General features: G+C 30.9%; 1 pseudogene; it reads right to left on the bottom strand.

Annotated features, from left to right (window-relative positions):
• Positions 1-7,742: 7,742 nt before the first annotated feature.
• LOC132725930 (neuronal calcium sensor 1-like) lies at positions 7,743-15,134 on the bottom strand (annotated as a pseudogene).
• Between the last annotated feature and the right edge of the window lie 8,948 nt (positions 15,135-24,082).

Genomic DNA, 24,082 nt, shown 5'->3' with positions numbered 1-24,082 from the left:
TAGTTAGATAAAAGCGAATTACATTTATTATTTATTCATTGTAGAAAAATGTATATTTCGGCATAAAAGATTTTTTTTATTATTCTGAAAATGTCACATATTAAGAATCCGTAAAAGCTACTATATTAATTAATTCTACTATAATAAGTCTACTTCTTACTACTTACAAACTGATCCTTTTAAGAGTGTTCATGGTTGCATATCATTAGGTTGCTTTGTTGTGGTTTTCGCCGAACCAACACCAATACGGCAGAGGTCATATGGAGACTTTCTAGCTGTACTGGTGAAGAAAACCTTAGGTGTCCCTCGTAGCATTGTTTTAGGCACATGTAGGCACCTTAGTAGAACTACCGACGTTCCGTTACCTAGGCTAGCTGGATATTTTCCTGACAAGAAGAATCCAAAGTCCTTTGCGGGAGTCGGACCCATATCATTAAAGGACAAGTGGTTTGAAGTCTGAAGCCATCGATTTTATCAATCCGGCCAAGGGCATTAGTCTGTTATTATTTAATGTTTCAGTGTGCGTACAGAATACAGTCGCAACTATGTGAATAAGGACTATTTACGTTTCCGGGAAACCGTTACATTACATGCCAAGTTATCTGTGTTATGATCAGTTAGTTGGAGTTACAAAATCTATGTTACACATGGAAATTTGTATGACATTTATCATTACAAAAGGATAAGAAATGTTTATTCTTGAAAGTTATATTCATGTTAGTAGATGAAATGTTAGCACTGACAAACTTTTACTTAAGAAAAATAAAAGATAAAAAAGCTATCATATGGAATTTTTTCATTTTCATACATACATAAAATAATGTAATTGGTTAAAAAATAGTCAATATTTGCAAAGTTAAAGCTGACTTAAAATTCGACAATCTGTTTCCTGTATTTTATAATTAGAAATAGTGGCGACATACTGAGTTAATGATTTTTCTTTCAATAGATGAAATACTTGAATGAAATGAATCAAAGAAAATTAAATATAAGGAAATAGTACAATATTCATGTAAATTGTGATTTAAACATAGTTATAATAAACAGTGAACTTGCGTGTCACATTGAAGGTTCCATAATAACCGCCATATTGACGGATGTTTCAAAATTCAAAATTGTACAAATTCATGTTAAATGTTGAATTCTGCTTAAGCCGGTGCCAGGAGGCGTGGACGGTAGATTGCACTTGACAGTTCCGTCCATGAACAGGCTCAATCAAACCGAGCCTGCAACATTTTCAAATTTGACGTGTTGGGCTTTCTTTAGGGATTCTTATTTACTTTTTTTTATCGCCACATCAGTGTTGTTTGTGCCGTGCGGAGGCTGTAAAAAGTCGCCCCGTACATTCAATCATAGATGTTATATTTCCGATCCTTAAATATCGTTAAGCACGACATTATTGTTGTGCTTGTTGTAATTTAGTTTTTTTTCTATTCGGCTATTTTCTTGTTGGGTGGTTCCAGTATTCCTTACACGAAGACCGTTGAATCACCCTTAGGATATGTGGCCTGCTTTTTTGATATGCAGGCTTCATAACCTCTGATCCCCTTTCAAAATTCCATTTATTTAGTTCCGCCCATTGTTTTTTCGTTTAGGGCACACGCATTTTTTTACTTGGGGAACATATGCCGCTTTTCATGGAATGACACTTACGTGTCACATTGAAGGTTCCATGACAACCTCCATAAAAACACATCTGCGGATGTTTCAAAATTCAAAATTGTACGAGTTCATGTTAAATGTTGAATTCTGCTTAAGCCGGTGCTAGGGGACGTTGACGGTTGTTTGCACTTGACAGTTTCGTCCATGAACAGGCTCAATCAAACCGAGCCTGCAACATTTTTAATCTTGCCGTTTATGGCTTTCTTTAGGGATTCTTATTTTCTCTATTTTGTAAATATGCAAACAAGGAACAACAGAAGTTGAGTTATATTTTTTTTTTCTTCAAAAAATGCTCTATATATACATATAGCCTATCTCAGCATTTCTCGTCTTTATAATGACTTACGCGAAATCAATACAAACTTGTCTTTAAGGTGTGTAGACCGAAAACCAAGTATCATTTGCTATAATGTACTATAGCCATAATCTGCAAAACAGTCATCAAACTGTCTTTTGTTACACTTTATTGGTAATTATTTACTGGTTTCCCTGACAATGTAATGCTGAAAAAAATTACAGCGATGTATTGACTGCGTCTAGATTTCAGTTTCATTCTTAATGTATATGAATCATTAACTTACAACAACAATAATTGTTTCTTAGACTGATTCAATGAAATCATTTCGTAACATTCGTGGTTTACTTAATACTTATTTTAATCAATGGTGTTTTAAATCGATCCCAATGAAATACAACTGAATAAAAAAAATTCTTGAAGTTTTTTCATCATTTTTTAGCTTTTTATTTAACAGTCAATTACAATACTGTTCACAAAGCCTGGGATTCAGGCGTTGATATTTTTTGCTTATTCATAACATACGCGCTATTTCATACTCAATCGTCATAGATAACACATCATCTCTGGTTTCGATATTATGAACACCTGGGGAAACCTGCGGAGTTCCCCATGTAATTATCGACTAATGATAATTCTATTATTAGACCGATTAGCAAATGACCAACAAATTACATGACAAAATCTAAATCGAGGCGAAGATGATGAATGTTGAAAATTTGTCGCTATTTACTATTATAAATTGCGTCCAGCACAATTCTCTGATGCTCACAAACTTTATCCACTTTGATTTATTAAAACTGTTGATCAAAGTCACTTATCATGCAATAAATTTTGTCAACGAGTGTTAGTTGGTGTTTTGAAAGCAAGGCTTCGTAACTGTTCTTTGAGCTTCGGCTCACTTTCTGGAAATTCCGTTTCTATTTTTAGAAACTAGTTTGTCGTTGCATGAGTTATCGGTCTTTAAATTACACCCGTAATTCTCGGGGTGAATACTAGATGGCGCTTCAAACGTTTTATTAAAAAAAGTAATGACACTTTTGTTTTAAGACATACCGTGTCTCAAGTGTTAAACATTTTTACAGGAGGCCAATTCGTTCAACTTGAATACATCTGTCGGACCAAGTGGGAGGGAGACTTTATGATGGTATGGACATTTTTTAAATCTACCGGGACTGAATCGTCTTGATTTTTGTCTTCTGTCTTGCTTACTCGGCCCCATGTAGGTCATATTATGTCTTCTTTCTTTTGGCGTTCCTCTGTGTGAGATCTATTTCTTGTTTTATTGTTTCATATTTTTCTGTCGGCATGGGTAAGTATCCCCTTATTCCTAATTTCTTCGGTTCCTTCTCATACAATCTTGATCTTGTGCGTGCCTTTTAATTCGTTGCCTTCCTTATATTTTCTTTACTGATTTTTTTTTATTTATAACATTGTCCCATTCGTGTTTGGCCCTTCTCCCTGGGCTCCTTGCCGGTAAATTTCGTTTGGTGATGCATTCATTGAATGTGGCCCTTCTTTGTTGATCTTTGTATAACAAAACAAGAATAATTCGTACTTTTACTGATATTATGAGTGTCTCTAATTACATAATGCCAAAACAAACAGCAATAGTAAATTTCCACCGCATTTTATGTGAACTTGAAAAAACTTTTGCAGTCAAGTAAAACATATGATAACAAAGATCAACAAGGAAAGGAGGCATACAATGGAAGAAACCCATAACAAATCAGCAACATTGAACTACCGACACGGAATCCCGCATAGTCAAACATTCTGTAAATCCGTTTTACAATAATTTGTTAGATTGTCGATCTAAATAAATTATGTATTTTAATAGAAGTTTCTTTTTTATGTTTGATATTAAAATAAGTATACGAAAATCATCTGCAGAGGAAATGAGCAATTGATACATTTGTATAGACTAACTAAACGGGAGAGATATTTAAGATGTTTTAAAAAATTAAGTACTTTTATATTAAGCAATTCAAATCGTGACTATATTTTTTAAACGAAGTTCCTGAATGGTCTTTCTTATATCGCGAATTAATAGACAAAATAGGTGGTAATTACAGACCGGATCAACAAATGACAGCCCCTTAACCCGTCCCTTTATCTTTTGTTGCAATAATTTCATTCTACGCTAAAATATATGACTTATATATCATAAATATTTCTTTTTCATATATTAAAAAGGAATTAATAAGGTAGAAATACTTGTTTCTGATAAATCATTGTTTCTGATCTACTGTAAGTAAGTAAGTAAGTAATTGCATTTTATAGTCTAAGTTTCATGCTTACGCACGTTCACCGACTTTACAGCTATTACCCCTGGTCATCGGGCTACTGGTATCTATCTATCAATCTCCCTGGGGAGTCTTTTAACTCCGCTAAGTGCAGCCGACACTTGGCGCAACGGAATTATACCACCCTCGCAAGTACCCATTTACACCTGGGTGAAGTGAAGCAATCGCAGGAAAATTTCTTGCTCAAGGAAATTAGCAGTGCCCCTGGTGGGGTTCGAACCCGGGACCTCTCGATCCCTAAGCTTGCGTCCTACCACTGGACTACTGCTCCTACTACTGTGTCTATGTTTATTCTTTGCTTACACTGAACAACGGTAAAATTGTACTGCTAAGGTCTGGATTTTACGCGAATATCATAGAACTCTAGAAATAATTATCTTACATTGTAATAATTCTGTTTACCATTAGCAAGCAGTCATATTATACATTTAACAGCTCATAAACAACTTTGTTTCTGGGAAAATATTCGTTCTTTGTGTTTATTAGAGATTGCCAAAACAACTTCACTGTCATTGAAGATTATGAGATTTTAAATCAATTGAAATATGAAATACATGTACCTCAAAAAGTAAACGCGACTCATTAACTTTTATATACTCATAAAGAGAGAAAAACTTCTGTTTCAGTTGTACCTGCAATATATTTAGCAGTTATTTTCCTTTTTATGAAAATTCGCGTATCTAAAAACAAAAAAAAACTATGATTTTCTCGTTCCTTTTGATATATTTTGATTTAATCTTTAGCATTCAGATTACCAATGCGACCGGTGCAGACCTAAATCAGAGGGCATATCCATGCGCCTGGTCATGTTCTGTACACAGTTCAGTCAGCAAATATTTTTAAAATTTCCCTAAATATAAAGAATGGCTTTGTTCAGATTTGAGTCAAGTCCATTTAAGATGCTCAGCGGAGTAAATGATAAGTCTCTTCCATGAAGCAAATATTTTGTGAATGCCTTTAGATAAAGCTTCAAAACCTTAATTCGAAAATAAGAGGGCACGCATCAAGAAAAAATCTCCTTTCTGCATTGTGGCTAATAAATATTTGGAAAAAAGTGATCCCTCGGAAGAATTAAAAACAGCAAAATAACATGAAATTGCAGACTTGATTTGATTGAGACTGTACATGAGACTGTTCTATTAAAAAGCCTTGACATATTTATATGCAATGAAAAAAGAAATGATGCGTACAACCACTTGCTAAATATCTAAAAATATTTGACACAGAAATATATTTTGATTGCATTGCAATATGTTGTTCAGGTGAACTACTTATAATACGGTAACTGTGAAAAATATTTTCCAAGATTGTTACAGAGTTAAGATGCCCTTAACGTTTACAGCACATCTACAAACATTTTATAAGTATGTATCCGTCACAATATTATGAATGAATGAATGAAAAAAAAAAGATTTATATCTTATAATTGATGAAAATATAATTATTGTTAAATATCATGGTTCTTTTTTAATGTTGCATTTGTGGATAGGAATCAATATAAAAGTGGACATGTCATTAAATGTTTTTGCCTCGCATGTAGTGTTCAGATACTATCACTCTATAAATTCATATTTGCCTTATAATACACCATATTAAATACAAAACTAACAGGTTTAACAAACTGAATTGTACACATCATTACTTAATATACTTAAAGGTGACAAACTGTTTCTTTATTCAATATCATTTTCTAAAGTTGGTACCAATACAGTTAGCAAAATACAAGCATATATAATATTTTCGATCGCAATTGAGAATAACACATTATGGAAACACTTGAGCCAATTTTTCTCAAGTACACTATATTCTCGGCGTTTCTACCCAAGTTAAAGTTTTAATCGATTTTAATACATTCATTGGTCAATATGCATTTTAACTAGTTTTTCTGGGTAACTTACCCATAATTACATATTTCTCAGCATGTGGCCGACTATGATTCATGCAACATTGTATACTTTTAAGAAATATGAATTATTTCAAGTAATGCCTACAATATTTAAATAGTGTTTTATTTTTCGAGATATCTTATTATAATTGATCTTAATAAACACCTATTGTATGAAAGTCAACTTTATGAGCAATGACAAATAAACAAGAACTACAGAACAAAGGTATATTATATTTTATTTTCAATAAAAGTAAATCGTGTGTTCGAATTGCTTACAGTACTGTTTTGTGTAAAGAAATGTCTTACAGTGCATAAGAAAGAAAACTGAGTTGAACGTTTTACTAATAGTGTGATATGTAAGTAAGAAATCTATGAAAGATTAATAAATTGATAAATCATAAATTTGATGTTTCATAACGTATAAACAATAATCCAATATGTCACTTTTATGCCACTGAATATAAAAATTAAACTAAATAGCAATATGCCTAGTTTAATAAAAATATTTAAACAAGACAGCTAAAACATTTATCAATAAGTTTTGATCTTCGAAATTCCTCTTTTTGAAGTTTAAAATTGTCGTTATTCATCGTGAAGTATTGTAACATTAGATTATATAAAACTAGATCAGACGCTGATGCAATTTAAGGCAATGCTGAACATAACGAAGGCCCTAAAAGATTCGCTATTATAATGCAAATCAAGCAGGCTATAATAAGAATATAAAATTAAAAAAAGTAAGTAACAAAACTGCCGTTAATAATTAATGTCTTACAAATAATTCTATTTGTAATTTGCTATCATATTTTGATTTTCACAAGCACATAGTGTGGATCGATTTAACTACAACAACGCTTATTTACAAAATGTAAGACCTTACTGTATTGTAATTGCCAAATATAACATATAACTCATAAAAAAAGGAGTACATGTTTTATTAAATTAAATTCAATGTACATCAAAAATGAATAAGCTTTTATGCTAGAAAAGTATATGCATTATTCCAATTATCATAATTTTGATACTTGAGTTTGGAAGATTTTTGGTTTCAGAAAATCACAAGAATAGAAGTTTTCAAAAGTATTTGGTTTTGCAATGATTAAGATACATTTAAAGAAATGTTTCAACAAACGATTTTTGTCGAACTATAAACTTCATTGGAAATGAGAGCTTTTATTAAATTAAAAACATAATTATGATTAATTGTAAAGATCAACTGATTTATTGAACTAGGCCATATCTAAAAATATGAAAGGGAGTTATTGAATATTTTGTAGAATATTTTTATATTTCAATTCATGTACATAACTTTATTGTGTTAACTCGAATCAAATTACTATGTTGATTTGTTGAGTAATGACATGCTAAAATTATAAATATAAATAATTACCAAAACAAGTGGTACGTCTGATTTGCAAGATATAACTTAAATATTATTTTACGAGTAGTATCTGCAACATTTCTATGCACATTGTCCACCTAACACATACGTAATTCAAATTATAAACAAACCAAATAACAAGTAAAAAGTAAAGGAGGAATGGACGTAACTAGACTCAATGAATAAACTTATTTTGCCGAAATCTGTTAAGACATTTTGACAATATTTTCCTCCTTGACTTTCATGTTACAGTGCATAAATTGCATACTCAAAAAAGCACACATTATTTGTATTTTGTAGCGTGTAAAATTTAAAAATACAAAAAGTAATGAAGATTTGTTTAACAATAATGTTATGTTTAACAAAAGTCATATGAAAAAAAAACAACAACAGAAAATAATAACTTGGCTTTCCTGACAGCATAAAAATAAATAGTTATTATATCTTATTTTTTTTATCGCCATACAAATGCTACAGTTGTTATTCAAATAACTAAAATATATATTTAACAGAAAACGAATTTTAATATAATTGAAAGAAATAACTTTAAGTGCTCAAGTTAATATTGTCTTAAATCATTTAAAAAATGCGAATTTCAAGGAAATTTCGAGAAAAAACGTGCAATTAGATAAATAGTATCCAATATAAAACACTGAGCAATGTTTTCACAGTTTATATATACACGATGAACAAAATGTTCAACTTTAACATCTCCTTGCATGAAAGCTGTTTACATACATGTTTACATACATTCGTGAAAGCCGAAATGGACCCAGTCGTGTAGTGTGCCAAGCAAAGGTCAAAATTCAAATTTAATTCCTCCTCATTGCAAAAAAAACAACACTGACACGTTTCTAGCAGTTTCGTTTTGTTTTTGTTTAAAAGTAATGTTATGTTTGACGTTTGAGTGTGTTCTTTTCACGTTGTTACATGTGATCCATCGTAAATTGTTAAAGCTTGTATAATTGTTTTTTTTTTGACCCTTCAAGGAATTCATCAAATGTTAACTTATCGTCATTATTCTGCAATGTAAAACAAACATATGTGGTCAGGATATTGTTCATGCTTTCCGGTTACACATTTCTATATGAAAATATACTACAATACTTTTTTAAATGCTTATTTAAATAAGTATTTCACTACTTGTACTTATCACTATTATTCTCTTTCGATTTCAAAAATGATACAAAATTATATAGACTGTTGGTAAAATTTATCTACTATACTTAGGAAGAATTAAGTGTTGCTTTTATTTGTTCTGACCTTATCCATAACGTCAAATATTCGGTTCACTCTCTTATCTGGTGTGTTTTCTTCCTCCGGAAGTTTCACTGCATTTCCCTGCAGAAACATATAGAATTATATAACTCATGGACGTCTTGAAAAGTAATTTATACCAAATTGTTACAATGTTAATATAAATGCTAATTTATCTTAGAATTCCCATAATGCTTTATCAAATCTTTGATATGAAATAATACAATGGACACATAAAAGTTACAAGAGTATTATTCCGAAGTAAAAGTTCATTGTAATAAAATACTATCTGGCTATTTTCAACGTCATATCGATATGATTCCATTATAAATGACTCAAAACATGCACTATCAAGAATCTCTTTAGAAGGGAGAATGCGTGAATAATTGTGTTAGAATATAGTATTTAAAGAGCAAAAGCTTAATGTCTTTAATCTTGTATGGTATGCAAAGGAATGCTACTTTTAGCATTTCAAATCTACTTGCCACCATTTTGTAGATAGATTCTACAATGTCTCGGAGTTCATCTTTAGTAATCAATCCATCGCTGTCTAAATCATACAACCGGAATGCCCCTAAAATAGCAATATTATAGTTATATAGTAGTAAACAAATTAAGCCCTGTTCAGACCAAGCCGTTTACATGTATTCATGTAATTGATAATATAAATGAACAAAGAATCAATTTTATCTGAGATGATGTACTTATAGGTGATCAACGAAAAAAGAAAACAACACATATTGAAATCATCAAAAACACTTTAAGAAGTTTTTATAAAATAGTTAAATTGAAGTTTTTCCTCTACGTTTCCCCTTAAAGTAACAGACAAAGCTTGGAGAAATTCATGGAATTCAATATAACAATCCTGGAAAAAGAAACATGTAATACTATTTTAACATAAGAGGTTTCTTCAAGTCGACATTAATTCATATTTTCTTTAAAATCACTTTTAAAAACAAAAATATATACCATTTTAATACATATATTTATTTCATCCTTAAAAATGAAATATTGAGAAGTATTGATGAAATAAAATGCGTATTTTAATTTTCCGTATTTTCATTGTAAAAAATTATTTTTACTGCAGTGCAGTCTTTCGTTTTTTCACTGGTATCTTGTCAGACTACTTTTTTTAAATTCAGCAAATAGGCATAATTAAAGAGGAAGTCTTTCGAATCCCTATAACAAAAAAGAGAAAATATTACAATAAAAAGAAAGTTCATTTTTTCTATAAATAATGGATCTATTTTTATCGAGTGGTATAAAAAAAACATTTCATGAGTGGTTGTATATCTGACAGTTCATCAACCATTTTTACAAAAACTGATTGATCTTCTAAAAGGTATAGTTTAGATTTACTTCATGTTTAGTTATTTCTATATTCAATATACTTGCATGGTTTTTGTCAAAGACGTTGAACACAAATGTTGCAAATCTACTAGGATCACCAAATGGAAAGAATTGTTTATATATTTTAGTAAAGCCCTGAAATTAAAAGTTGTAAATAAATAAATACTATAATGCATTGAATATGTAAAAAATCAATTTTGAATATGACATTGAAAGACGTTTAAACTTATAAATGAACAATAAAATCAACAACATTTTACCTGACATATAAACATATAATAAATAGTACCAATAAGTGAAACATTGTTAAAATTCTGGCCCTTTTATATTGTCTGACAGGTCAGCGGAATGAATTACAAGGTATTTTAAGACGTGAATGAAATGGATTTTAATCTGACATTGAAAGTCCTTACCTCTAGCGTTAGTTTACCGTCTGGACAGTCTTTCATAAAACCTTTATACCTATTAATTGAAGAAAGAAATACTCGTCACAATTCAATATATTTAGTGCATAACTAATAGTATATAGCCATATCTTTATCAGAAAGTTCGCGCATGTCATTTTAATTAATTATTTGGTATCATACTGTCTAATAGTCTACTGGGACATATAATGATAAAAGTTGATTAAACGATCTTGCAAAATGTTCAATTTAGTCGTCCTGGGCGTTCTTGAGAGATTCCGTTTTTTTTGGTCTATTTTACAAAGATGATATCATTTAAGCAAAGCCTACAAACAAGACTGTCTTACCATTGGTGTATTTCTTCTTCCGTAACTGTAAAAATAAAATAAATTTTGTAATAACTGATACGCGGAATAAAACTGATGTAACACAGTATATCTTTGTGATGGAAAATTACTTGCATTGATGGTTTTATTTAAAACTGCTGATTTCGTGATACAAAATTAGACAATATTTAAGAGTTACTTGTGTTTATACTTTCAAAAGTTCTTTATTTGTTGGCAACATTTAAGGCAGTAAAATCAACATATCTTTTGTATTCTAAATATCAATTTTACACACATTGGAATGATTATCGTGACCTTTATTATTTCCCATTTCACATGTCATCAAAACCAGATTATTTCTATAAGTAATTTTCGGCACATCATGCAATAAAAACTCAATAGTTAAGCATTTTTCGTATTAAAGGTTATTCAGTCCAGACAAAATATTCATTTTCCTCATTTCTCGTTATCAAAACTAAGAACGGCACATACACCTTTGTTTCACTAAAACAAATGTGTAGGCGTCATTGACATGACATTTTTTGAATAGCAATTCCAAGTTAAGAAATCGATGTCAGTAGTTTCATAAAGCTCAAAGTCAATATGTCTTTTTATCTTTGAAATGTAAAGATAAATTACAGCCAACTTCAATTAATAAATGTTAATGTTATCTATCGATTGACATTTTTGACATTTCCTTTGAAAGCAGGAAATTAATTATATGGCATTATGACAAATCTTACAAGAAACTTAACGATAACAATGATTTTTATTATTGATTTTATCTTAAAGTTGGTTCAAATTTGAACAACATCAATAGATAAGCATTTAAATGATGTCTTAATTGGTGAAATAAATCAAAGAAGATTTAAAAAAAAAGATACTAAAATATCTGCATTTTGACATTTTGAAACACCCACATTTCTGTTTATATGGCTATCGTTATGGTATTATTAATAAACATGACAATGACATAACAATAAAAGCGGCATAATATCATTTGTAGCAGGACACTTGCATCTTCAAAGAAAATAGAACTATTAGAACTGAATAGTATGAAAGATTAGAGAATAAGATGTTAGGAAATTACATATATTAACATCTACAATAACAATAGAATAAAAACAAACAATAACATATTGACATATCATGGAGAGATATAAGAAATATTAAAAACTTGCAAATAATGGATTATCGAAATATTAAAAAGTAGAAAAAAAACACACACAATAAAGACTAACCTCGAACAAAGTTCTAGATGCATTTGTAACAACATATATATTTTACATCATTTGGGATGTGTGCTTTTCTCATAATGCTAAGAATGTGAACTATTTCGTTCACTCTTTTTTCCCCCAAAAACCTGTTAATGAGATGTTCTACTTGGAGCTTCGAGGTGTTATACCAAAAACTAAATTGTTCAATTAGTGATAATTTATTTGCCCGTGTTTCCTGCATGTAAAACAGTGTTTAGATGGGTAGAACACAATTTGAACCAGATGTTAATACATGCATCTGCTCTGCATATGACGATCATTTAGCCTTCATCGTCTTTAGTATTTGAAGTTTAAATGTTCAAAGGTTGCTCTTTTTCAATTTGTTTAAGGCATAGAAATAAGCATGGTTCTACGTGTGAGGAAATTCCTTGTTACTCTGTTTTTTTCTTTATTGTTCCTTAATTCCACATTCTGTATTGTTGTGGAAAGAAATGTTACATACCTATCGGTTTTCGCACATTAATAAACTGTTAATAAAATGATATAATGGAAACGTCAAAAGTAAACCAAATATTTTACTTATCAAGATATTTGAGAGGCTTGACAAAATACACTGATTAGAATTGTCCCAAAGCGCTGAGATAACAAGCCCTAGGGTGCGTAATACACTTAGAACTGTTTCATAAAAAATATAATGCACTAACGTTTGCTTTTATTAAAAAAATATGTACTGTTAATGTCTGATTCCCAGACTAAAATCGTTGATCAATTACAAGTAAATCCCCGAAAGATTGTTCACTTATCACCATTTCTATAGAAACGGTAATTTTACCATGTCAATAAATTTTTTCTTTATTAGCAGCCAATAATATTACTCATTTTACAGCTAGTTTAAGGAAAATAAAACTCCCCATAATTGTTTTTGGCTCTTGAGCTGTAACTCTCGAGTGAATATATTTATTTAGAGGAAGCTATTTCGTCTATAAGTATTATCGTTTTACTTAGACACCTTGTAATCGGATATTATATTGAAATCTTAAACAATTCAATGTGTTGTATGCTCCTATTTGTCGTTGCCATTAACATTGCCAAAACGTTGCCAAAATTTTAACGATTGAAATGCTTGATATATGAAACAAGGGATATGTGCGAATTGTTCAATTTTTTTTTGGTGTTGTATGACTATTAACTACGGGTATATGTTATCATTCCATGCACCTTATGTTCAGATGGACTTGGCTACGAACCAATGGCTTACATCATCCTTCAAACAATGTATTCTTATACAAAATTATGAGTATACGAGTATATTTTTAAAACTTTTCTTTCTCAAAATTGGACTTTTGTACACTTAAATTATAGTCTATAAAATTAAAAAAAAATGTTATGCATTACTTTGCTGCCAAATGATGTTATGATTTGATTTTAAGTCCGTTACTGTCCTGAGTTGGATAGTTCTCTTCCCTCTTTGAATTACATCTGACGAACTTAGTTGGATGTGGATTGAATTGTCTTAATTTTTGTTTCCTGTCTTACTCCGTCGGACACTTGTTTGTGATTTTCTTGCTGCCCTGTCTCCTAAAGGGCATTGAGTACTTTCGATATGGTCATAAAGTCTTTTCGCTTTAAATATTTAGTAATATTAGAATTTTATTTAAACTTTTACCTCATATATATGCGAAACAACGCGCTTTCGCCCCCCCCCCCCTCTTTTAGGCCTCAAATAGTTAAAAAAAAACGTTCTGTTTGGTCCAAAACACATGTTTTCGTTTGAGAAATGTTGATCACTTTTTCGGCGCCAGCCCCATCATAAAGGTAAATCAGAGGGTTGCCAGAAATGGGATGTGCCCCCGTCTGTTTGGGAGGTTTGAAGGAGGAGGGCAGTCCCCCTCATCGCCAAGAACATTTTGGACTTGTGAGAGGCTACAAAAGGTCCCAGGTCGATCATAAGGTAACGTGTAACCAACGCTGAAAAGCCTTTGACTCTATCTGAATCCATTGAGAAGTTGTAGTAATGCAGTTGCAATCAATTTTGATGAAAATCACTGCAAAATAGTGATTTTTGACAATTTTGAGGTGTCCCCTCGTTGCCATGGTAACAAGAAATTTAAGACTGAACATGTTACAGAGGCAATGGTCCAGTCAACATTTTTGCCTAGTTTGATTAGTATTGAAGCGGTTTTTATAGTTTTATAGCAATTTAAACTCGAAACGTGATACATTTAAATGATAACAGCCATTTTTCATTAAAATGCTCATGCAGTAATGGGTTAATATTTAGTGATTGTTACTGTTACATTTTTTATGAAATTTGAGATGTGGACGTGTTTTTATAAGTAGCCCGTAGCATGACAAATGCATTTAGTTAGTTTTTAAACAACAAGCGTACTACATATCCTATAAAAATTATGAGATAAAGTTTACTTTAAATAGAAGTTTTAGATAAGAATTCACATATCTGTGGAAGAAATGAGTCAGCTCTTAAATAAATCTAGACTAGCTAATTGCATTCTTTCAGCGCAGTTTCCAAAAATGACTACATACAAAAGATGAAATTATAAATTGCACCGAGACAGAAATAGATAACTTTCCTATTGCAAGGTAAGCTGGGTGAGACAATATTATTCTGAGTATCATGTTCGTGTCAGCTACAATTTATCATAGCGTGCCATGCTTACACACCGTGGAACAGTAACAAAGTGCAGCCAAAGTGCAAGGAAAATTACAGTGTGTGCGTATGTTTTGAATATTGATGCCAAATTTTTCAACAGTTCTCTGGTTTTTAGTAAAAAGTTCTTCACAATGTTATTCATTTTACTTACATTTGGCAAAATAATAAAAGATAATAAAAATAAATAAAATGAAAAAAAATAAGCAAGCTACAAGATTGAAAAACGCGTCAGTCACATGGGTTAAGGAAACACAAAATCCCGATGGTATATCATTTTAAAAGAACATTTTAGACAAAAAAAGATGTTGCTTACAATATGTTGAATTGTTTAGGTCTTCTATGTCGTCTGCTTTTAACTTACTGTTCCTCTTTCCCATCGTTTATCATGCAAAATAACATAAAGATATAATAAATTAAATAACAGGTGCATGCAAATGAGGGCTGTTACTTGTAAATAAGTGGCACTACATGTCATGTTGTCAAATGTATTTTTGTAGTATTTTCAAATGCTACATTAAATTATGAAACCATACACAGATATGGAAAAAGAGTAAATTCTTCGACATCAATGAAAGCAAACATGAAAAGTGGAAAATAGTATATTCGGTTTTATTTAGTTTGTTCATAAGTGCAAAACAAACGATGAATTTTATCTTCAACACTAAACGTATTGCAATGAATGAATGATCAGCAAGAACTAAAAGTATAACAAAATGAAATTAAGGGCGAGGCAAAATTTAACAGCTTTCTAATAGCCTTAATTGACACACATGCCAATTTATGTCAGTTCTAAAACATAAACATTAAACTTGGTAACTTTGGTAGATGCTGTTTTAATAACACTGTCTTAAAATATTTGTCAGATATAGGAACATTGTCACTCTACTACGTTTTATAAGTTTAAACTTTTTAAGTCTTGACAAACCTAAGATTGTCTTGCGTTTGTCATTTGTTGTACTGATTCCAAAATTGTTTTAGAAATAACGAAAAACAAATATTCAATATATTGGAAAAAACAACAGCACGCATTGATATAAGCTATGGCAATTAATTTTAATGGAACAGACTAATATGTTCTTAAATGATAATTATGATTCTCCTTAATTGCGGAATTGTTTTTTTTTATAACTAATACTTTTTGATGATATAATTATACACAAAAATACCTTTTTGTATGATGTTTGTTTGAAGAGGCATGTTATAAAGTAAGCGCACACTTCTTACACAATTTTCTATTATTTTTGATCAACCATGCATTGTTATGAGTTTTCAAGGGTAGAAAGCTTATCAATTACTTTATCGTGAAGCATAAATATCTCATGCTGGTATTTATTCATAACATATGCAACCATAATATCAGAACACCATACCCTGGATAGCTATTGGGTAATCTAATCAAATTATATCACAACATTTTTCTAAACACTGTTATTTTGTTTATTGGCTCAGGTATGTGTTAATTTTTTAGTTCTCAAATATCCTCGGCTCCGATATTATTTGTATTTGTAATGTACCTGGAAAGTCGAAGTCGCATAACTCTTCTATTTGTTGTATTTACATGGCTTTCATTGCAAGGATATAAATTTTGTTTAAATAATTTAATAAACGAGATAATACTATAAATCGTATCTTTTCTCAGAAACGTCTTTTGTTCTACAATGCTCTTGGCAAAACGTTTTATAACGAGGGTTCGCAAAACAAAAACACAAAAAGGTTGCTACTGCACTATGAAATTACAGAAAAACTGCTCTAAGGCTAGAATGATGCTGCATTTCTAGATATATTATATGCCAATGCAATCCTTAAGTAGGCACTGACAAACAAACTTTTGTATTAAAGTAAATGCACAATATAATACAATATTCTGGAACAACCAATTTGCTTTTTTAAAGTAGGGTTTAATCGTTTAGCGATGATTTTGTGCACTGTTATGTTATGTTCATAATCTAATAATCAGTGGTCGAATAAGTGGTCATATAGAATACACTGTACGTAAAAAAATAAATATTTTATCGTAGGGTTTAAACGTTAAGCGATTATTATGTGCTTGTGGAAGTCACTCTTATGGATGTTGAAAATGACAGCTGTCATTCGACTCCCACAAAAAATAAGCTGTAAGAGCAGTTTTCTTAATTCATCACTATTGGTTTGTCCTTAGCTCTGGACATTACTGCAATTGCATGCTTTGCTTTATTTAAAGTAACTTTATTGAAACATTTCATCTTATCATTACAAAACCATGACGTAATTTACTAATCAGCAGCAATTGATAAATGATTCATTCTTTATCCGATCGCATGATATGCGAACTATACTGCGATCGATAAAAAAAACAGTTTTATAGCATTCGTTCTCCTTTCTGAGTAATGAAATCCTAACCGATACATTTTGTACACGTGTTTTATTGAAGTAAATTCAAGCAGAAAGAAATGGGAATCATTACGTAACATATGAAAGGTTTTCTCTCTACCTTCTTAAAGACTTTCATTTAAACCTACAATTGTTTTAATTCTTTTAATAAAATAAGTTTACACATTTGAAATTATCCCAAAGGACGAAAATGTGTGCAATATCACAAATACTGAAATAATAGGTGACCCAAGTTTTATTGTATAGTGACAACATGTTATAATACTAAAACTTAGTACTTAATACTAAACCTTTTGGGAATCGTCTTCATTGTTCAGTTTATTAAACATCTTAAAACAGCTTCTTGCAAACAACTGTTCAGCTGTTTCATTTTGTTTAATAGATAAACTGACAATTGCAAATGAAGTCTAGACTTGCAAAGTCGTACTATAAAAACGTCCTTTATAGATTGCACAAACTTTTTATTCATTCCAGATTACGTCAGAGGCAGTGACGTTTTATAGTGTTTGATGTATTTATATGGCATAAAAATGGATATAAAATATCTATACTTTATGAGAATAACATTTTGTGAAGTATCACAAATATAACAATTTCACTTGACACCAGCTTTAGCAGTAACAATATAATACATTTTCATGTTAAAATGTTGAATTCTGCTTAAGTCGGTGCTAGGGGAAGTGGACGGTAGCTTGCAGTTATCACTACCATCTATGAACAGGGTCATTTGAATCGAGCCAGCAACATTTTCAATTATGTCGTTTTGTGAGTTATTGAGGGGTCTTTTAATTACTTTTAATTAACATTTCATTATATTTAAAAGTCCTTTTTTTCTATTTGTTAAACTTGCTAAAACAGCCTCTTGTAATGAACTGCTCAACTATTTTATTTGATCTGATAGATTAACTGAATATTGCAATTTAAGTCTAGACTTGCATTGCGGTATATAAAGACTTCTTTTATAGATTGCAGTAGACATATTGCACTTCAAATTAACTTCATGCTAGATTACTTCAATGGCAATAACGTTATATTAAACTGCATATGCAAGGGGAAAATTGACGAAGTAATAGTGCAAACTTTATATTGAAAATGCCATGTGGCGTATGTTATCTTCAGGAAATAAAAAGGTTTACGACTTTAGACTGGAATATTTACATTGGGTGCATTTAAAATTACCCAAATATTGAAAGAAAATGTATCTGGCAATCCTTTAAAGATAGACATAATGATTCATTTAACAGGAAATAAAAATAACTTCCACATGGGATAAAGACATTCATGTTATTGTCAAGACACAATGAAAAGGGCACCGTGAAGAACCTGAGTTGTTAAAAGACGAGGACATTAAAGGTGGACATGATGAGGGAAACTAATATTTTTATTTCATTTGACAAACAAATGAGCACACCTTAGATAAAATTAAAGTTACTGAAATGACAAAATTGAATGAAAAAGAATGAAAGAATACAAATATTGAACCTATTATTTGGGATTTCAAACAAATGTGTAATCTTTGAATAAACTTGATTTTACAAAGGCAACTAATGACTATAAATTGCTTACAAAATGTGCTGCCATCTTTTTGAAAGTACATTGATACATCTTAAATTGATATGGAAGAAAGTTCTAAATATATATTAAAAACAAGAGGGCCATGATGGCCCTGAGGTCGCTCACCTGTATATAGGCCCCCGAAGCGGGGCCAGTTTAAACCCCAGGGCTTTTATTTGAACAAACTTGGAATTAAGACACCCATTAGAAGATGTTTCATGATGTTAAGTTTTTGCTATACACATATAAAGAAAAAGCAATGACCTTCTCCTCTCCCCCCCCGGCAGAGTTAATTTTAACCCAAGGGCTTTTATTTGAACAAACTTGGTAGAAACCCATATGAAGATGTTTCATGCTAAACATCTAAGCTCTAGCTATTTGGGTTTTTTCAAAGAAGATTTTTTAAGTTTTTACTATACACATATAGTTAAATACAATGACACCCCTGGGGCGGGGCCAGTTTTGACCCCAGGGCTTTTATTTAAACAAAATTTGTAGACACTTATGAGAAGATGTTTCATGCTTAATATCTAAACTCTAGCTATTTGGGTTTTTTCAAAGAAGATTTTTTAAGTTTTTGCTATACACATATAAGGAAATCAATGACCCCCGGGGCGGGGTCAATTTTGACCCCAGGGCTTTAATTTGAACAACTTTGTAGACACTCACTAGAAGATGTTTCATGCTTAATATCTAAACTCTAGCTATTTGGGAATTTTTCAAAGAAGGTTTTTTAAGTTTTTGCTATACACATATAAGGAAAATCAATGACCCCCGGGGCGGGGCCAATTTTGACCCCAGGGCTTTTATTTGAACAAACTTAGTAGACACCCATTAGAAGATGTTTCATGCTGAATATCTTAGCTCTAGCTCTTTGAGTTCTTTAAAAGAAGATTTTTTAAGTTTTTACTATATGCATATAGGGATCAATGACCCCCCTGGTGCGGGGCCAATTTTGACCCCAGGGCTTTTATTTGAACAAACTTGGTAGACACTTATAAGAAGATGTTCCATGCTGAATATCTTAGCTCTAGCTCTTTGGGTTCTTTAAAAGAAGATTTTTTCAGTTTTTACTATATGCATATAGGGAAATTCAATGACCCCCTGGGGCGGGGCCTATTTTGACCCAAGGGCTTTTATTTGAACAAACTTGGTAGACACTCATAAGAAGATGTTTCATGCCAAATATCTAAGCTCTAGCTCTTTGGGTTCTTTAAAATAAGATATTTAAAGTTTTTTCTTTCGGTAGCCATGGCAACCAGAGTTCTGCATGGAATTAAATTCTTTGAACAATTTTTAAAGGTGAACACCAAAGGAACATTCCTGTGAAGTTTGGATGAAATTGGCTTAGTGGTTTATGAGGAGATGTCATTTGAAGCAAAAGTTTACGGACGGACGACGGACGGACGACGGACGAAAAGCGATCACAAAAGCTCACCGAGCTAATAAAAAAGTTCGATATATAGCTATTGTAACAAAGACGTTTTTGACAAATATTACTTATATTAAACTCCATGTAAAATATAATCAAATGCGACGATTAGCAACGGATCCAACAAACTCGAAAAGGGGTGTATTGCACTTTTGAAAGTTTTCTTAGCTGAAATGTGTCACTGCATTAATTTCAAGAGAAAATGTTGACACTGAATATTTATTTATTTTTCGGAAAATACTGTTTTCTCAAGTTTCACAGCTAAATCACAGCGTGTAAACAAGCAACTCGTATACGGTAAGCTGACTTATCATTGTTTTGAAAATTAAGTAATATGACAAAAATAAAAAACCGATTCATAACAACTTCAAAGTTATTTCATGTAAATGGAATGCTCTTTTAATGATGGATGAAGAGAGTAAAGAACATTATTAATGGTCTTCCGGTATTTCTAGTATGTCTGAACTATTTCAAGATGATAAATGTGAAAATGCTTGCTATTTATTGACAAAATGAGGTTTAAACAATGCAACGTGTATGTTAAAATAATCAAAGTGTTAATGATTATGGTGTTTACAATGCTGTTTCTTCCATACAAGTTACCATTTACGCTTAACTTAATGATTATTCAACTGTTTGTACTAAAAGTGTTGATACGAAACAAAAACTTGCAAAGCTGCTGAAATGATTAACAAAGAATGTATTTTCAAATTTCAAAGAATTTTGAAGAAAGCCTTTCTTATCCAAAATAACAAGTTGTTAACATATAAGCCCTCCTATCCTCTAATAAAATAATCCAACAAATAACAAACTAAACACACGCCATACATACACACGAAATGAATAACCCACATTGGTGACTGTACAAATATAAAGTTGTGTTTAAGTGTTGCCTTTGATGATTGAAGCATAAGTATTACATCCACAGTTTATCCTTGTGTGATCGTAAGAGGCGACTAAATGGGTTAGAATTATTGTAGTCTATGCATCTTTTAGCTCTAGCAGGTGAGGAGGGTTTGACTCCTGATGGTGGTTGAAGTTTGTAACACCCTAGGTTAGCCAAAACCATCTTTACTGTTTATGTTCATATTACATATACTGTGTCGTTGCACCGTAAAACAAAGCAAATAAACAAAACCATTTTATTTAGAAAATCAGGTAGATTAAAGGTTTGAAGAGTTTCCTTATTGCTTATGTATTTTATCGACGACAACTTTCATTTTCCACCTTAATCTTTTGATTTGACAATTATATTTAGAAACAACATATTTAACCTTTAGAAAACCTGAAGGCTGCTATAAGATTGTTATGTAAGAAACCACTAACTCACAATCTTTAATGACTCTGACAAAAATTATTATAAAGAATTCGTATGATTCTTTAGTACACACACACACTAAGGAATATAAGTATGTCAGATTTTCGTCGTGTTATATTGCTTTTATAACAAATCAATCTAAGTCATAAGATTTATAGAAATATAACATCAATCAAAAAACTTTTTTTTGTCTTACAACATTAATGGAATGAGTATGATTTTTGTTTAATATATGTTTCAAACAATTCAATACTTATTTTGCTGAGTAATATTCAGTAACCCGTGCTCTGATATATTATCCTGATTAAAAAAAAAACAACACCAAGACACACTTGGCCTTACAAAAATGATATAGCAATTTTCGCAAGAGATTAAAATGTTAAATGTATGCGCATAATTGTAAATATAAGTATAAGGTTACTTGTTAAGATCACTTCGTATTATTTTTACCATTTAAAGGCTGATTTAGGCATGATAAATCCATGTCCTTTATGTTAGGACATCAACATATATACACATTTTCGTGATTGCATGTATAACAAGATATTGAGTGATTCAAATAGAGAGATTTTATGATCTGCTTAAGCCGGTGCAAGTCGAGCATTGTAAGTTTTCTCTTCTACTCTAATTGAAGCTGCTAAATCATAATATACAACAGAGTTTTACTTATATCTCATCAAAATATATAACTGCTCAACATCGCGGTGTAAAATCCAGTTTGCTTAATTACCAATACTACAGTATCCCGAAAATATACAAGGGCTACAGGAATCAATGTCTTTGATCTTCAAGAATAATCATCACGTATCATAAATGTAAGTGCATTGTTTATTTTTGTATGATTTTCTTTTTAGATAAAACTCTAGTAGAGCATAAACTTGCTACAAATATGCCCTTAATATTTTAGATTAAATAATATGCATTGCATATTTCTGAAAACCTCTAAAATAACGTGTGGTTTCTAGGTAATGACTTATTGTAGATATTCTACCAAAGTCCAAACTTAAGCGCATTCTTTCCCAAGAGGAAATTAATGTGCTTGAACATCAGCGCTGTATAAATGTTCTTCTGTTGAAAATGTTGCAAAGAATTTGGTTCATTTTCGACTCATTTGAATATTTATTTGATATTTATAGTTGATAGGACCTTACTTTTGATCTATTTGTTAAACTGTTAAGAGCAATAGGAATAAGAAAAACCTTTTGATATTCAATTTTGTTTTCATTCTACAGTCGGTGTATTATCCAAAATTGCCGCTCAATCGTCTGTCCTATAAAGATTGTTTAGCCAAGAAAAGCTCGTTATCTTACGAAAAAAAGTGTTTAATGTTTTCATAAATATTTAATAGGATGAGTAGTATAAATCTTATTACTTCTCGTAACAGCATCCATATCCCAATATTTAGGTGCCATTTTTCTTGGCAATTCCTTATTGAAAAGTGTAATTTATATTCAAGTGGTAAAAGATGGCATTTAAATAATGTATCAGTTTTCTTACGGAACACTATTTAAAAGTTCAATCTCAAGTTTTCTAAGAAATGTAAAATTGTAATGTACTATCTTGTAAATCACATGAATGAAAACATCGTTGTTTGCTCTATCCCAGTAATTAATGGACATGATAAATTTATATCCCAGGAAGAACGTCGAACTTGATATTAACCCTTTCCTCGCTGACTTTTCAATATTTCGATCAGGACCAAGCAATTCATCATTGTAAGGGAAAAACATAAAAAAAAACATTTACAAACGCAAATCTGCTGATGTTTGTTGATTTAAAATTCCACCATTTTCGTGTTTAACTATTGAATTCTGATTAAGTTAGTGCTAGGGGGGTAGAGGGTAAATTGCACTTTCCAGTACCGTTCATGAACATTTAAGAATGTTCAAGAATGTTTAAATAGTAAAGTGTCTATTTCATTAGCATTAATCAACCAAATTGTCTAAGGAAAATGACACGTGCTTTCGTATAAACCGTTCTTGTCTTAATTCGATGAGATTCAATGAGATTAGACGAGATCTTTTATATGTCATAAATCTAATTGAATCTTTTTCATTTGTCCATTGAGAATGGTTAAATCATTGATTACATTTGTGTATAAACTTTACAGCATCTGTTTTTTTCCGTCAAGAAAACAAAAGTTACGAATTAAATGTTGTTTGGATAAAAAGGTTCTTCAGACAAGTCGTCTTGAATAAAAAAAAAGTTTATTTTCTAAGCCTATAGATTCCATTTAAAACATTTTCGTTTGTCATTGGAGTGTTTCCAGTCAAATTATGTATGTGTCCAAACAACTTAAATTAAATTATGTTTCAATTCAGATTCTCAATATAAAGAGATTGGCTTTAAATTTTATAAAATGATATTTTATTTTATTTGCGTTGGTTACAATAAAAATAATACAAAATCACAGATAGTAGCAATTCCACAATACCAAAGAACAATACAAATGGGCAAAATGTATTGAATATCGGATTAAGTACACTACACTCATTTTACGTTTAATAATGCAAATAAGTGAAAACAAAAGAAGTCTGTATTATATTAATATTTTTCATTATCTCATCTTTGACCAAGTTTATTTCTAATTAAAACAAAGAATCCCACTAAATATCGACTTAATTAACTTAATTAAGTAACTTTTTAATATT

Source organism: Ruditapes philippinarum, unplaced genomic scaffold (assembly GCF_026571515.1).
Source record: "Ruditapes philippinarum isolate M1 unplaced genomic scaffold, ASM2657151v2 ctg326_1_1_1_1, whole genome shotgun sequence".
Classification (NCBI taxonomy): domain Eukaryota; kingdom Metazoa; phylum Mollusca; class Bivalvia; order Venerida; family Veneridae; genus Ruditapes; species Ruditapes philippinarum.
The sequence above is the reverse complement of the archived record's forward strand: the minus strand, read 5'-3'. Positions and strand labels throughout refer to the sequence as shown.